Here is a 16,790-nt window from a genome sequence, read left to right on the forward strand (position 1 = left end):
ATGGGCTGGGGGGTTGAGTGGGAGGGGATTTTGAAAAACTGGCTATCATCGTACGTGAAGCAGAATATAACTACAAGGATGACATATATACGTAGGTGGATCATTACTTGATAAGTATCCAGTAATGATTATATATATATATATATATATATATATATATATATATATATATATATATATATATATATATATATATGTATATGGGCTGCACATTTATATATATGGGCTGCACATTTATGTATATAGGCCGCACATTTATATATATAAGGGCTGCACATTTATATATAAGGGCTGCACATTTACATATATGGGCTGCACATTTATATGTAAATGAAAGTCCTGGTCACTCGTGCTCCCGCCAGACCCTTACCATAATATGCATCATCGCAGATGGGGCGTATTATATCGTTCTCGCCCTATTAGATACTTTTCCTTTCTTTATTAGGTTACGTTTAGGTATTCAGGTAGTCTGCTGGCACTGGCCGAGCGGCTGAGGTTTTCCGGTAGAACCTTCGAGTGAAGATCAGCGCTCGAGGTGTGTGTGGAGACGGGTGTCAGGGTTGGCCAGCCAGGCAATGGTCTGGCGTCCAAGGAGGGACCGACTCACATATCAATGTCTGTCAAGGTTGTTGTGGTAGGGGGAGCGTCGCACCGGGCGGCTACTGTGACGGGCGGTGGGGTATAGGGTAAAAGGGGAGATACTGGGAGTGGGTGAGAGGGTGTATGTATGTACGTGGGTATCAGGTTGGGCGTGCTGGGATGTGAGAATGGTAGGTGGATGGTGAGAAGATGGTGAAAGTGAGAGTGGTAGGTGGATAGTGAGATGGTGAAAGTGAGAGTGGTAGGTGGATAGTGAGAAGATGGTGAAAGTGAGAGTGGTAGGTGGATAGTGAGAGGATGGTGAAAGTGAGAGTGATAGGTGGATAGGGAGAAGATGGTGAAAGTGAGAATGGTAAGTGGATAGGGAGAAGATGATGAAAGTGAGAGTGGTAGGTTGATAGGGAGAGGATGGTGAAAGTGAGAGTGGTAGATTGATATCGAGAGGATGGTGAAAGTGAGAGTGGTAGGTTGATAGGGAGAGGATGGTGAAAGTGAGAGTGGTAGATGGATAGGGAGAGGATGGTGAAAGTGAGAGTGGTAGGTGGATAGGGAGAGGATGGTGAAAGTGAGAGTGGTAGGTGGACAGTGAAGGCTACTATGAACGAAGTTGTGTTGGTTGTTGATGACAGCGGATGATCATGGTAGACTCTTATCATTTTTTGTTTTCCTTCGTCGATCATTTCCTCTACGGACGAAACTCCTGGATCATCAAGGTCAGGCCTCAAGGAAATAGAAAGGAAAAATGCCTAAAGAGACGGAAAAGAATCAAGAGGGAAAAAAATATTCAGAGTTTTGGAGGCAGTGGGAGGAAAAACAAAACAGAACACCTTGTCTTACAAACAGGTAGAGTTGTATCTGTTAGATGACCTATGCCATGGCAGGGAAGAGGGTTGTGAGTCTCGGCTGTATAAGGGATAAGAAATGAGGATATCATAACCCCTGCTTCCACCCTGGAGCTACCGAGAGCCACACGTTAATCGTATGATCCTACGGTGGTTTAATGGATCTTGCGTGCTCGTAAGTCGAGTTACACAGTGAGCCAGTTCTCGTGGGCGAAAAAAAAACAGGAGCAATATCTAAAAGAAGAGAGGGAAAGACATCCACCAAGAGTCATAGGAACGGAATGGGTCAAGCTCTGAAAGTCAGATTTGGGGTGAGGGGGGAGTTAACACAAATCTATCAACAAGTGCGAAGAGTCTAGGGCCGCCCTGGATGTGTGATAGCAGTGCGCCAGACAAGGACAAACCAAACCTCATATTATTCTGCGCAGCAGTTCTGAAAATGAGGATTTTTCGGTAGCGCACCTATTGTCTTTGTGGGGAGGGTTTGGGGTTGTTTCAAGGATAGATTGATCCTGATACCAGGTTGCTGTGTTGGATTGGTGGAAGAATTACGTAGCTGAGAGACGAGATGGGAAAGTTGGGTGGGGGTGTTTTAAATTCTTAGGTATGTTTTCAAGGGTGTTTTGAGAATGATAGTAGACGACCTTCACTCTCGCAACCTTGCTTGCTTAACTACTTTCCCCCAAGCTATATATATATATATATATATATATATATATATATATATATATGTATATATATATATATATATATATATACATATATATATATATATATATATATATATATATATATATATATATATACATATATATATATATATATATATATATATATATGTATATATATATATATATATATATATATATATATATATATATTTTTTTTTTTTTTTTTTTTTTGCTTTGTCGCTGTCTCCCGCGTTTGCGAGGTAGCGCAAGGAAACAGACGAAAGAAATGGCCCAACCCACCCCCATACACATGTATATACATACGTCCACACACGCAAAATATACATACCTACACAGCTTTCCATGGTTTACCCCAGACGCTTCACATGCCCCGATTCAATCCACTGACAGCACGTCAACCCCGGTATACCACATCGCTCCAATTCACTCTATTCCTTGCCCTCCTTTCACCCTCCTGCATGTTCAGGCCCCGATCACACAAAATCTTTTTCACTTCATCTTTCCACCTCCAATTTGGTCTCCCTCTTCTCCTCGTTCCCTCCACCTCCGACACATATATCCTCTTGGTCAATCTTTCCTCACTCATTCTCTCCATGTGCCCAAACCATTTCAAAACACCCTCTTCTGCTCTCTCAACCACGCTCTTTTTATTTCCACACATCTCTCTTACCCTTACGTTACTTACTCGATCAAACCACCTCACACCACACATTGTCCTCAAACATCTCATTTCCAGCACATCCATCCTCCTGCGCACAACTCTATCCATAGCCCACGCGTCGCAACCATACAACATTGTTGGAACCACTATTCCTTCAAACATACTCATTTTTGCTTTCCGAGATAATGTTCTCGACTTCCACACATTCTTCAAGGCTCCCAGAATTTTCGCCCCCTCCCCCACCCTATGATTCACTTCCGCTTCCATGGTTCCATCCGCTGCCACATCCACTCCCAGATATCTAAAACACTACACTTCCTCCAGTTTTTCTCCATTCAAACTCACCTCCCAATTGACTTGACCCTCAACCCTACTGTACCTAATAACCTTGCTCTTATTCACATTTACTCTTAACTTTCTTCTTTCACACACTTTACCAAACTCAGTCACCAGCTTCTGCAGTTTCTCACATGAATCAGCCACCAGCGCTGTATCATCAGCGAACAACAACTGACTCACTTCCCAAGCTCTCTCATCCCCAACAGACTTCATACTTGCCCCTCTTTCCAAAACTCTTGCATTCACCTCCCTAACAACCCCATCCATAAACAAATTAAACAACCATGGAGACATCACACACCCCTGCCGCAAACCTACATTCACTGAGAACCAATCACTTTCCTCTCTTCCTACACGTACACATGCCTTGCATCCTCGATAAAAACTTCTCACTGATTCTAACAACTTGCCTCCCACACCATATATTCTTAATACCTTCCACAGAGCATCTCTATCAACTCTATCATATGCCTTCTCCAGATCCATAAATGCTACATACAAATCCATTTGCTTTTCTAAGTATTTCTCACATACATTCTTCAAAGCAAACACCTGATCCACACATCCTCTACCACTTCTGAAACCACACTGCTCTTCCCCAATCTGATGCTCTGTACATGCTTTCACCCTCTCAATCAATACCCTCCCATATACTTTACCAGGAATACTCAACAAACTTATACCTCTGTAATTTGAGCACTCACTCTTATCCCCTTTGCCTTTGTACAATGGCACTATGCACGCATTCCGCCAGTCCTCAGGCACCTCACCGTGAGTCATACATACATTAAATAACCTTACCAACCAGTCAACAATACAGTCACCCCCTTTTTTGATAAAGTCCACTGCAATATCATCCAAACCTGCTGCCTTGCCGGCTTTCATCTTCCGCAAAGCTTTTACTACCTCTTCTCTGTTTACCAAATCATTTTCTAGATAGATAGATAGATAGATAGATAGATATATTCCTATGAGTCTACAGGGAAATGAAAAACGAATTCCTTGCTATAGATGTTCACCAACGCTTCCATGACTGACAACCAAGATGATATAACAAATAGGGATGGAGGTGGTGACTGTCCTTGTAGAACGCCACGACAACATTCGGTACCCCTCCTGACACCATATTCGACCATGAGCACTCGACTCTTTACGTTTTTTACTCAGGTTGCTCAATCTGGCCCAAGTGACTGGATTTTCCTGAGTCTGAGCCGTACGAGGTGTTACGCCCAGGGTCCGCCCACGAGCACGCACACCAGGGCCTTTGATGGTGTGTGTGTGTGTGTGTGTGTGTGTCTGTCTGTCTGTCTGTCTGTCTGTCTGTCTGTCCTCTCTCCATCCTAAGTAAAGCGATTGAAACGACTAAGCAAATGAACACATTTAACACACGAAGTCGCCGACCTTGAGTGAGTGAATTAAGTGTGCTACACCAGAGCCATAGTTAGTGTAACTAGAGTGATACAAAGTGTTCTTCACTGTGCGGGTAAATAATGACCTTCAGCCACACTAACTTGTGGACGTTTAAGCGATCAAATTGCTTGGAGTTGACGATGTTACAGATGATGTTGTGTTTATCCCAGCAACCAACGCCGCTGCCCCACACTTCTGTGGCCAACCTTCCCAGCTGACGCACCTCTTCCTCCTCATCTCATGATTTCCTACCCAGCACCTGCGCACTTGTCCCTCGCCTGTAGGGGCACGCCTATCCAAAGATTAACGTCCCCATCCCTCTCCTCTTTAAGACACGCCTATCCAAGAGACATGCCCCCAACCCTCACCTCTGATACCTAAAAACACCCGCCCTCCGTCCCTCATCACCGACTTACTTCCTTTATAGGCACGCCCACCTAACAGGTTTGCCTCCGTCCCTTGTCCTAAGGACACGCCTCCCAAGCACACACGCATTTATTCCCCATCCTTTATATTCGTGATTTATTCCCCGGATTCGAAGGGTGACCTGCATGTCAGTATCATATGTTTTCACAAGTCCCAAACTGACCCTCGTCATGTACGCTGCATGTCATATGTTAACCATCGAGGAACATTTTGGTGATGTCTTTGCTATGTTCATCTCTCCCCCGCTGTTCTTTTCACGTGTATCCGAAGGATATTTCTAAGTGAGATTTTTACGTCATCACACGGCGCATATGTGACCCTCACAGTCATTTTAAATCTTTCACACATGAAAATTGCAGGTCATAGTTCGGAGGAGACACACTTCATATCATAACTCGTCAAGTTGTTGATCCATCAGTTAACAGTCCCACATCTCGCCACATCTACTGTCTACAGTCTACACCATCTAACAGGCCTTATCTCATCCTCCAGGGCTCTGTTCCAGTCATAAATCCCACCATCCCTTCAAACTTTATCTCGCTCAGTTCGGAGTTAAACTCCCTAAACGTGGCTATAACTTCCATTGTCGTGTATTTAATCATTTACGTCTGTTTCTCTTTTGTTTACATATCCCTTGCGTAGGCCCTCACCTCTTTCAATTACCTGCGCCGTCTCCCTCGCGCACATGCCTGGAGCCAAGGTTCCTTGACGTTACAGTATCGACCAAGTTCCGTCGTTTCGGTGTTAGAGGGAAATGAGGGTTCACGGTCCGCCCTTGTTTACGACAGGCGTAGTACGCCCAGATACATATTGCCACGCTTGGATAACGCGTTGTGCCGTATGTCGTGGTGGGTGTGGTGGCGGAAGGCCAGGATATGGGTGTGGAGGGGGTGAGTGAGAGAAACCGCGGCGGTGCTAGAGGGTCGAGGTCGCAGGTTCTGGTACAGTAAGCTAGTCGTGCTGTCGACTCACCGTTAAGATAGCAAATCCTTCTCTTGTTTGACCTGCCTTTTGAAATGAAATAAATAACTGATCTCCATTGAATGAGAATGACCTGCTGGTTGGTTGGTTGGTTGACTGATTGGGCTTTAGGTCTGTCAACTACCAGGGGGAGTCATTAAGGCCGTCAACGTAACTTACATCCACGAACCGAGAAATCTTGTAACACCTTCGTCTTCAGGTGTTGAAGATAACCCTAAGACCATATACACTCTCACTCTGCATGTGGCTCATGATGACGGGTTAGTCAATCATTTTCTTAAACGCTTCTTTATATTCTTTTTTATCTACAACCCTCGCAAACTATCGTAACGATACTTGTTTACCCTGTTTGATACGTTGTTTGGCTTAATGACTTGCGAGACTATCAAGATTTCGTTATTACTAAGCCGTCGGAAATCACCCAAGAAAACTGCGAGGGACGTAACATTCTCTTCTGTAAGATTTGAATCGGATGTGCGCAGGCGTAGTTTTCGTTGTGTGAGCAACGCTTATATGTGTTTCGAATGCGTAAATACACGTGTATCAGAGTCCATGAGCCTCTGTGTATGTGTGTACACAATTTTGCATTGCTTTTACGTTCATAGATCGCGAGTTGCGTCTCAGTATTAGCCACTACTCTACGTTTGTGGGATTTGAGTCACGTCTCACAACCCGCATTTGGGTAGACTTTTCTAATGTGTCAGATACAGTGCAGAGATATTTCTAATGTGTTAGACACAGTACAGAGATATTTCTAATGTGTTAGACACAGTACAGGGATATTTCTAATGTGTTAGATACAGTAAAGGGATATTTCTAATGTGTTAGATACAGTAGGAATGTGAAGTATTGATACCGTCCAGACTCATGGACTGTAAGGATCTCGTACTTTCTGTTTACCAACCTGGTGTGCCAACGTATTCATCAATTCGAAGGTGCCAGTGTGAACATAACATACTCAAGAGGCCAGTCCTTCACTGTCTATCATCCTGAATCGTTAAGAGAGACAGGCTGAGGAACCTAGTGATATGTGGTGTCTGTACTTCTCTAAGAGCTCCTGTCTGTTCTTCCCCTTTGCCCCTCCTAACCCTACCACGAGTGCTGAAGTATGATAATGAAGACCTTGGAGAGGTTCAACGATTTACGTAAATATAGTATGTAAAACCATGTTCTGCTCTGAGTTACCTTGTGGATGATTATAGCGTATGTACTTAGGAAGGTGTGTGTGTGTGTGTGTGTGTGTGTGTGTGTGTGTGTGTGTGTGTGTGTGTGTGTGTTTTGCGCGAATGAAAAAGACAATCTGGACGGAAATGTGTATCACGACGCGAATTTGACAGTTGAATCTGTTTCTTTAGTAAAACGGAAAAAGAAAAACATTAGTTTAAAAGACTTCTAGCCATTGTTGAAGGCCATTTCATCGTCGCTTCGTTGGTTCTCTTCACCGGTGGTTTTAAGCAGTCACAACGAAAAAGTCGGGTTTTGTCCCGTGTTGATGAGACAGGATCCAACACTGAGTGAGTGACGACTTCTAATGACATACTGGACGGGTACTATCCAACCCCATTATGTACTCGACTGGAGGAGAAGGTAATTAGGGAGGGAAGGAGGGATATTTCGCCTCCCTTCCTCTAGAACTGGATGAGGACGATTTGATTTCAATTACGAAGGGAGAGTTTTACACACTCGTGTTACCCTATCTCTTAACCTTGAATATGATACACGTACTCACACTTAACAAAGATGGCCGAAGTTCCCAATCCTTTGTCGGTTCTGTGAATTGTGTAGAAAGGGATGAAGCCTTCAGGCCTTCCATATTCGTTGATACGGATGATGAAGGATGAAGAGAGGAAGGTGGATGAGTGGTGGCCGTGTAGATGGCCTTTTCTGGATTGCATATTTGGATGTGGTTCTCCTTAATGTGAATCTGTATTGTTATTGCTGGGATGGTGTGTCGTGGTAGTGCATTTAGCTCTTGTTTTTTCTTATATTCTGAACCTTGCTGTTGGTGACCAACACGTTCACAATTTCGTTTGGTAGCGGAAAGCAGCATCACTTACGAACTTGGGGTCAGAGGTCAAGAGACAAGCATTGTGGGGGAAAGATGAGGAGGTGGTGATGCGGTGCTGTGGTCTTGGTCAGCTGTGGTGTCTCCAGGCTCGATGCTGTGGTGTGGGTCAGCTGTGGTGTCTCCAGGCTCGATGCTGTGGTGTGGGTCAGCTATGGTGTCTCCAGGCTCGATGCTGTGGTGTGGGTCAGCTGTGGTGTCTCCAGGCTCGATGCTGTGGTGTGGGCCAGCAGAGGGTATCTCCAGCCACGATGCTGTGGTGTGGGCCAGCTGTGGTGTCTCCAGGCTCGATGCTGTGGTGTGGGCCAGCAGAGGGTATCTCCAGGCTCGATGCTGTGGTATGGGTCAGCTATGGTGTCTCCAGGCTCGATGCTGTGGTGTGGGTCAGCTGTGGTGTCTCCAGGCTCGATGCTGTGGTGTGGGCCAGCAGAGGGTATCTCCAGCCACGATGCTGTGGTGTGGGCCAGCTGTGGTGTCTCCAGGCTCGATGCTGTGGTGTGGGCCAGCAGGGGGTATCTCCAGGCTCGATGCTGTGGTATGGGTCAGCTATGGTGTCTCCAGGCTCGATGCTGTGGTGTGGGTCAGCTGTGGTGTCTCCAGGCTCGATGCTGTGGTGTGGGCCAGCAGAGGGTATCTCCAGCCACGATGCTGTGGTGTGGGCCAGCTGTGGTGTCTCCAGGCTCGATGCTGTGGTGTGGGCCAGCAGGGGGTATCTCCAGGCTCGATGCTGTGGTATGGGTCAGCTATGGTGTCTCCAGGCTCGATGCTGTGGTGTGGGTCAGCTGTGGTGTCTCCAGGCTCGATGCTGTGGTGTGGGCCAGCAGGGGGTATCTCCAGCCACGATGCTGTGGTGTGGGTCAGCAGCCGCTGTGCGTCCAGTAGTGACTCACACTTGTCCTGTAAAACGAGTTGTGGGTATGTTGTCCCTCGTCCAGGATCACCTTCGCTTCTCGTCCAGGGATTAGCCTATAAAGGAGGAAACAAATGAAAGTAGACGTGTTAGTAACAAAAAAATGAGGACGAATACGTAAATATTCCTTTTCTTCCTGACCAGATTGTGTTGATTATGATTTGATGAGACAGGAGCCTGTTGAGTGAGTTGATGAAGGATCGAAGCTTGTTGTGTGATCTGATGAAGGATCGAAGCTTGTTGTGTGATCTGATGAAGGATCGAAGCTTGTTGTGTGAGTTGATGAAGGATCGAAGCTTGTTGTGTGATTTGATCGTAGCCTCGATGACCATATCTCCATCATGAGCATTGAGTGTCGTGTATAATCCGGTCTCGCGTCTGTCTCCATGTATGGTTATAGAGGGTAGTGAGTGTCGGGTTGACGTGATCATGTGGCGTGTTGATCGAAAGGGAAGACCACGTCACTAAGCATGCCACGACGGTGTATATATATATATATATATATATATATATATATATATATATATATATATATATATATATATATATATATATATATATATATATTTTTAAACTCGTTTGAAAGATTGGAACTTCGATTCGAATGATATCTTATTTGATCAGCTGTTCTGAGAAAAGAACGGTTCTAATTTCTTGAAGAAATTGATAAGTTCTCGAGTATGTGATGTATATTTCATGGGCCTCAGACATTCATATCAAGTCTTTTTTATCAGCAAAATGTTCCAGTAATCTATAACATAAGTTTTTAACTATTGTAAAAAAAGAAAAAGAAATTAGTCCGGCTTGATATTATCTGGTGCCTCCTTCCGAAGTGGGCTGGCTGGCGGAAGCAAGCGTAGGAGCCGCCTGCCTCCGCCACCGCCCCTCCCAGGGCCGTCACCTGGGCGTGGTCAGAGCCGTCCGCTCAACCCGTCATTCCCTCTATAATCGTGTTGACGCCGATGGTATGGCGGTGATGGTAGGGGAGAGAGACACACACACTCGGTCATGACGCGTTGGTGGTGGTTCATGGTTGGAGCGATGGTAATTCTACGGTGATTGGACGCCCGCCTTCATACGAGAGAGAGAGAGAGAGAGAGAGAGAGAGAGAGAGAGAGAGAGAGAGAGAGAGAGAGAGAGAGAGAGAGAGAGAGAGAGGCCCCCACGGCCACACTGGTCTTGCATCAACACGCCCTGCCCAGCGCAACCCATATATCTCCTGTTGATTCGCCTCGAAGCACTACAAAGATGTATTTTTCTCCCTTACTTGGAGAGTCTTGGGGAGGAGAGAGGAGAGGCAGGAAGCAGCTTTTAATGTCGAAGTTTTATCATATAGATTTTACTGAAGGGTGTCTTGGAATGGGGTAGGAAATAATATTAAGCAACCTTGGCACACGGAGGCTATAAAATGGTTCCGGCCATCACTTCAAACACTCGTAAGTCAGAAGGGTAGAACTTCCCTGGGCGGCTTCCGTCTACAACCTACTGACATGGAGGGTGTGAGTGAGATGGTTCCGGGCGCCACTTCAACACTCGCATGTCAGGAGGGTCTAGATTTGGAGGTGAGGGTAATGCATGGTTGTCAGGAGTCGCATTAGGGCAGAACCAGCTTCCCTTTGAGGCTAGTCGTCGTCACCAAGGTTAAGGTGACCCTTGCAGAACATTTACAACATCCCTTCATGACGATAGCTTCATTGCCACGCGGATGTGTTGGGTGGAATCTGGATAATAGCTAGGGTGATCACTCACCCCTCGCTCTCCAACATATTTCGGCCACTCACACCATCCACACCACTCGTAGCACAGGAATCCCCTCACCCTCCAGTTCCTTCCTTCCGCTCCGGCTTTCGTCATTCATATCAAGACCCCCTCACACCACCTCGAGAGTGCCAGACACACCATCCACTCGTGTCTACCTAGATCCACCACACTCATGCCACCAGAAGCCTCCACCTTACGAACACCACCATCAACCACATTAGGGAGACCTACAGCCCAGCTATATGTACTCTACCACCACACACTACAGTAGCACACCCACGCTACCTCAGCACCACACCTTTAGCACCACACCCAGACCACCACACCCACGTAACCACACCCTTCCTGCGTTATCCAAGCCTCTGACGCCAACTTTTTCATCTTTGTATCTAGACTGAGGTGTCAAAATACTCACTGGAACAATATGTGATTTCTGTATCACACCTTTATACATGTAACATATCCTCATGGTTCTGTATTACGATCCTCGCATTCAACCTCCCTAGCAAGCCTGTCCGTGAACAGATCAAACAGCCATGGTGTCATCCCATGGACTCTCGCCCGCTCGTAATACGTAAGGGTATCCTTAAAGCAGGAGGGCACGACCCTCGAGCACGGCTGTACGCCCACACTATGAACTGTACGACCCTTGGGATCGATGACCTTGCCTTTGAGTTTGTGTCGTGCGATAGTCGTGCAGTCGTACTCAGAGATCGTGCCATCGTCGTTGTTATATATATATATATCTATATATATATATATATATATATATATATATATATATATATATATATCTATATTATCCCTGGGGATAGGGGAGAAAGAATACTTCCCACGTATTCCCTGCGTGTCGTAGAAGGCGACTAAAAGGGAGCGGGGGGCTGGAAATCCTCCCCTCTCGATTTTTTTTCGTTTAATTTTTTTTTCATATATGTATGAAAGATTATCTTTTATAGATAACTATAATCTAAACACAAAACCTTCGTAAAAATGAGACCGGAATATCTAGGAATAAATCTGTTTTCTTATAGTTTTGGTAAAGAAAATATAAAGAAAAACCTTTAAATTTGTTACCCTTATTGAATAACTAGGCAATTCAGGACAATCCGGGAGTGTACGTCGGAGTGATATGCGTTCGGTGGGAGAAGAGAGATTGAGATAGATAGATAGATAGATAGAGAGAGAGAGAGAGAGAGAGAGAGAGTATGTTGATGCTGTTGTCGCTGTGCGTGGTGGTGGCGTGTGGCCACGGCCCGCGGTGCGTCCCAGTGTGATCACGACCTGTCACACGTATACATGTCCCCCCAAGACACTCGCAATCACCTCACGTATCCTGGCTGGCCTGAAGGTGGTGGCTGCCGCACTCACACTACCCACAGAGGCGGGAGGGGAGAGCGAACACAGACGCACTCATTCACACCAGACAACTAGCATCAGGAGGAAGACTAGTGCTTCTCATTGGCCGAGGCGGAGGCGGAGGCGGAGGCGTCTTGTCCAACAGTGCATTACAGTTGTATATTTCACAGACGCTGAGGGGAACCACCTCACCGACGAAACTCTGCGTGAGGAGTAGGCGCTCGAAGCGTCACGACCTTGGCCAACACAGTGAAGCAGCTCCGGGAGGAGACCTTGCTCTCCCCCAACACACCCTCCACACACGGCACGACTCCCAAAGGTGTCTATTGGCTGATGAAGTCGCCATCGTTGATCGAGTTCATGTCAATCAATAAAAGAAAAGAAAAAGAAAAATTAGTCACTGGACATATACAGATGCCTTTATGAGGGCTCTATATATGCTCGCTCTCTCTCTCTCTCTCTCTCTCTCTCTCTCTCTCTCTCTCTCTCTCTCTCTCTCTCTCTCTCTCTCTCTCTCTCTCTCTCTCTCTCTCTCTATCTCTCTCTCTCTCTCTCTCTGTGTCCAGAAGAGCCGGGTCAGTGTCATGGGACAACCCCCCACCCCCTGATGTTGCCCAGGATGAGGTCAGTGCTGTACGTATAGTGTGGCAGAACCCTGGAGTGTGTGTGTGTGTGTGTGTTGAGGCTACCTCACGGGTCAAGGTGCGTGAGACGTGACTTGCCTTCCTCCAGGCTGGACAACCACAACAAGAACAACAAAGGAATCGTAATGTTTTGACATGGTCCCCGCACACACACACACACACACACACACACACACACACACCGCTCCTGTTGTTGTAGTTAATCGTAGAAAATGGGGATGTGGATAGCTAATGGCCGTGTTTATGGCGACCTCTCTAGAGGGGTCGTGGTCGTCCGCTACATGGGGAGGGGGTGAGTGGAGTTGGGCTACTGTGGAGAGGGGAGGAGGCTTCCAGGCCCTGCAGGATGGGGAGGGAGGAGGAGGAGGGAGGGTACTGAGGAAGTCCTGTGTGTGTGTGTGTGTGTGTGTGTGTATGTTGTTATGGCTTACTCATAGTGCCTGTGGTCCCTGCATCCGCTTGTTTACTTCCGTGGCTCCAACAGTGGACACTCACGTCTGCGCCACACTCCTGCCTGTGTGCCCTGTAGACTCTGTAGGACCCAAGGAAACGCATTCGCATTGGAGTACAGAGTACACTTACGTATGCACGGTACACACCGTACACACACACACACACACACACACACACACACACACTTAACCATACATCATTCAGTCATGTACTCACAAAATCCTAAAGATGTACAATGATCTCTCTAGCTAATGTCTCAAAAGCTTGGATCAGGCGTCAAGCACAGAGATGGGTATACACTAGTGTGGACATGCAACACATTTGTCGGCGTGAGCCACACACACACACACACACACACACTCAAGACATAAACCACACCCTCAACTGTGTGCATCATGCGTTCAGATACGCATAGTACACTCAACATTGCATTACGCCCAGGCAAGTATTTCCCATACATTCAAGCATAAGTATATAAGTATACATTGCACGTAAGGAGTTTAAACCATACACAGGTCTGAGCCATACACCAGACACTTTAGCCCAGCGTGGTGGCCATACGTAGCATGATATCATACACACCATACGCTGGTGGAGAGAGAGCCACTCATTTATGTACAGCGGTGGAGCGTAGCTGTCCATACACACATAGGATGACAACCGTATACTCTGGTATGACCTGAGCCTACAGTGTACATACAGGATCCAGTAGCATGTGCCAGTTGACACAACTCTTATGGACATTTCTCCCAACGTGGAAACACCTTTGGTCATCACTAAGGAATACCTCCAGTTACCAGGAGCTTCAGATCAGCGGTCTGTCAAGGTGCTGATGAGATATTGATGGGATTTGACACGGGGTAATTATTTTTTTGCTGTCTGGGTTGAATGATATATATGGCAATGTCGACGATGTGGGTTACAAGCTTTACTCCTGTCTCCGGAGATCGACTGTTTGGAAGAAGTTTATGGACTATGATGCTGTCACTAATCATGCTCCCCACGCCACCCTTGCTTTATCACCATCCTCGCTCCATCACTATCCTCGCTCCATCACTATCCTCGCTCCATCATCATTCTAGCTCCATTACTATCCTAGCTCCATACTATCCTGGCTCCATCACTGTGCTCGCTCCATCACTATCCTCGCTCCATCACTATCCTCGCTCCATCACCATCCTCTCTCCATCACCATCCTCGCTCCATCACCATCCTCGCTCCATCACCATCCTCGCTCCATCACCATCCTAGCTCCATCACTATCCTCGCTCCATCACCATCCTAGTATCAGTAAACGTTTCCTTAAACTTCCATACGCTATCAGTTGTGTACACTAAGGTAGAATCGTACATGTTGTTTGTCATTTTGAGTTGGTTTATTAGTTTAAAGTTTCGAGTAGCAAAATATTATGAATGTAGAAAGACGCGTACATTTCTCAGGATCTGTAGTAGCAAGATTCACCTGGGCATGTTTCCCGAGCGGCGGGCTCATCGTAAACATAGTCTTTGCCCATTTTCTTATGAAGAGCTTCCGTATCACGAGCAAAGAACCATATTACCTCGGACGGTATTAGAGGACTGAGGCGCTCTTCTGTTTCCTTTCGTTTCTGATCAGATCAATTGACATCAGTTCAGGTGTAGTGAGAATACTTAAGCCTGGGATGAAAGAGGTCTCGCTTGGTGCCTTGTGGAGTGAACTACCCCACCTTGGATGTTGCAGAAAACGATTTCCCTTTCAGGTTCCCAATCGATCGACTTCTTAGCTTTCAGAGGAGCAACATTCACAGACTCATAGAGCACTGAGTGTCTCATTCATTGTCTCTAGCAATGTTTGCTCATGTAGAAAGATGATGGAAATGCACCCGGAGATATATATACTCCTAGATGAGTTTGTCAAACTCTAGATTTATCTTCTCTTGCGAGTTTTAGGTACCGACAGACGCGGCCGAAAACATCTGGCAGGGCAGCGCGGAGACAATCGTCGTTGTAATCAAAGCAGTTGTTCGAGACGCTGTACTTATACAGTGAGTTGTGACGCGAGGGAAAACGACGAAATGAACCTTGAATGCTGACGTTATGTTTCAGGTGTCTTGCTAAGTTTATGCCAAAGAAAGTTCTTTTCGAGATCATTGTTCCTCTGTGATGTTTTTCGATTCATAAACTACCCCAAAGATTGTTCTTCTTCTTCCCATGATCCTGGCTGTGTCCCTATATTCGTTTCTGTGAAACAAGAGGGCCACCTGAGCAATCTTGCCATAGTTTTGATGACTTACCTTCAGCAACTGTTCTGTCCCGTTGTTCCGTCATGAGAAAGCAGCCACCTCATCAGAATGAAAGAAGTAGATTAACTTGACAGTTTATATCCAGAAAGTCTGAAAGAGTTCTACGATGGGTAGACATAACATCACCTCACGAAATATCTACTTCGTGTTGGGTTTCGAGAGGCGCTGCCCGAGGATGTACCGGAGGCAGCTTATATTGGATTTGTGATGGCTGGAACCATCTTACACCCTCCATATCAGCATTCCTGGTCTTACGCGTCTGTTAAAATCATGCTAACAGGTTAAAATAGATATATGTATTCTTGATGCACATTACGACATTTTTCATTCTTAACCTCTTCACAATTTTTGTCATCTGCAAAATTATTCTTCTTTTCCATTTTCTCATTTGGTCATTTAAGCTTTGACCTCATAGAGGACAACTACTATTGTTCGTGACGGAAACCTAACATAAGAAAAAAAAAAAAAGTGATGGAATCTCTTAACCAATTTGAGAAATCGTGCCACAGACATGACACTTCTCCAGTATGTGTATGGGGCAGACCTTTCCTCGAGGTGTTCCTAAGCTACGTGCCTTTTCTCAATATACCTTTGGACGTGTTGAGATTGGTCAACCCAAACGTACCCTCTCTCTCTCTCTCTCTCCCCCTCTCCATATAGCCTCAGGGCGTCTTCTCCCAGCCTTTCACTTCCTTCTGAATCAGTCAGGCAGGAGTCGTTCGCCCTTCTGCCATTCGTCACATCCAAGAAGACTTCATTGACGGACTACGTAAACTGACGTCTTTTTCATCGTGTTCAACCATGGGGAAAAAGTCCTTGCCTTCACCAGTTGGCGCGGTTGTGCAATCCCGTAACTCAGTTCCCTTTTAGAGTACGTGCGTACGCTACCTCACTACCAAGGGGGAATAAGTCTGTTCCTGATCATCATCTGATTTTAGGCTTTCTAGACATGATTTAGTGTCGCTAATCTGTTCTCTACGCCTCGTCTCCTGTTCTTGGTCACTTGTACATAAAACCATCACAGCGGCCTTCCCTCCTGTCCCACGGTAGTTATCTCTAACAACCTTCCCTCCTGTCCTACGGTAGTTACCACTGATAAACCCGTTTTCTTAAGCTTTCCTTCGTGTATGTCAAGCAGGTGATGCCTTTATCCTGTGGCCATGGTTGCTCTAATATTTTCCAGTCTTTTCCTAACTCTATTGCCAACCATGTCCCTCCCATCGTATCTCCTGTAGAGCACCATAACGCCATGTCAGTTCCCTAACTGATTCACGAATAGAGATAAATCGTATGAGTCAAATTGACAATTTCTGTCTAACTGCACTGAAATAGGTATAAAGGCTATTGAGTGGGAGAAAAGTAAGATGAA

The 16,790-nt window shown here is 45.9% G+C and overlaps 1 protein-coding gene across 1 annotated transcript in view; it reads left to right on the forward strand.

Moving 5' to 3' along the window:
• The window catches only part of LOC139759112 (ras GTPase-activating-like protein IQGAP1), a 424,460-nt gene that overhangs the window by 11,546 nt on the left and 396,124 nt on the right, over window positions 1-16,790 (forward strand). The gene's annotated exons all lie outside the window — the stretch shown is intronic.

The sequence above is a fragment of the Panulirus ornatus genome, chromosome 32 (assembly GCF_036320965.1).
Source record: "Panulirus ornatus isolate Po-2019 chromosome 32, ASM3632096v1, whole genome shotgun sequence".
In the NCBI taxonomy this organism is placed as follows: domain Eukaryota; kingdom Metazoa; phylum Arthropoda; class Malacostraca; order Decapoda; family Palinuridae; genus Panulirus; species Panulirus ornatus.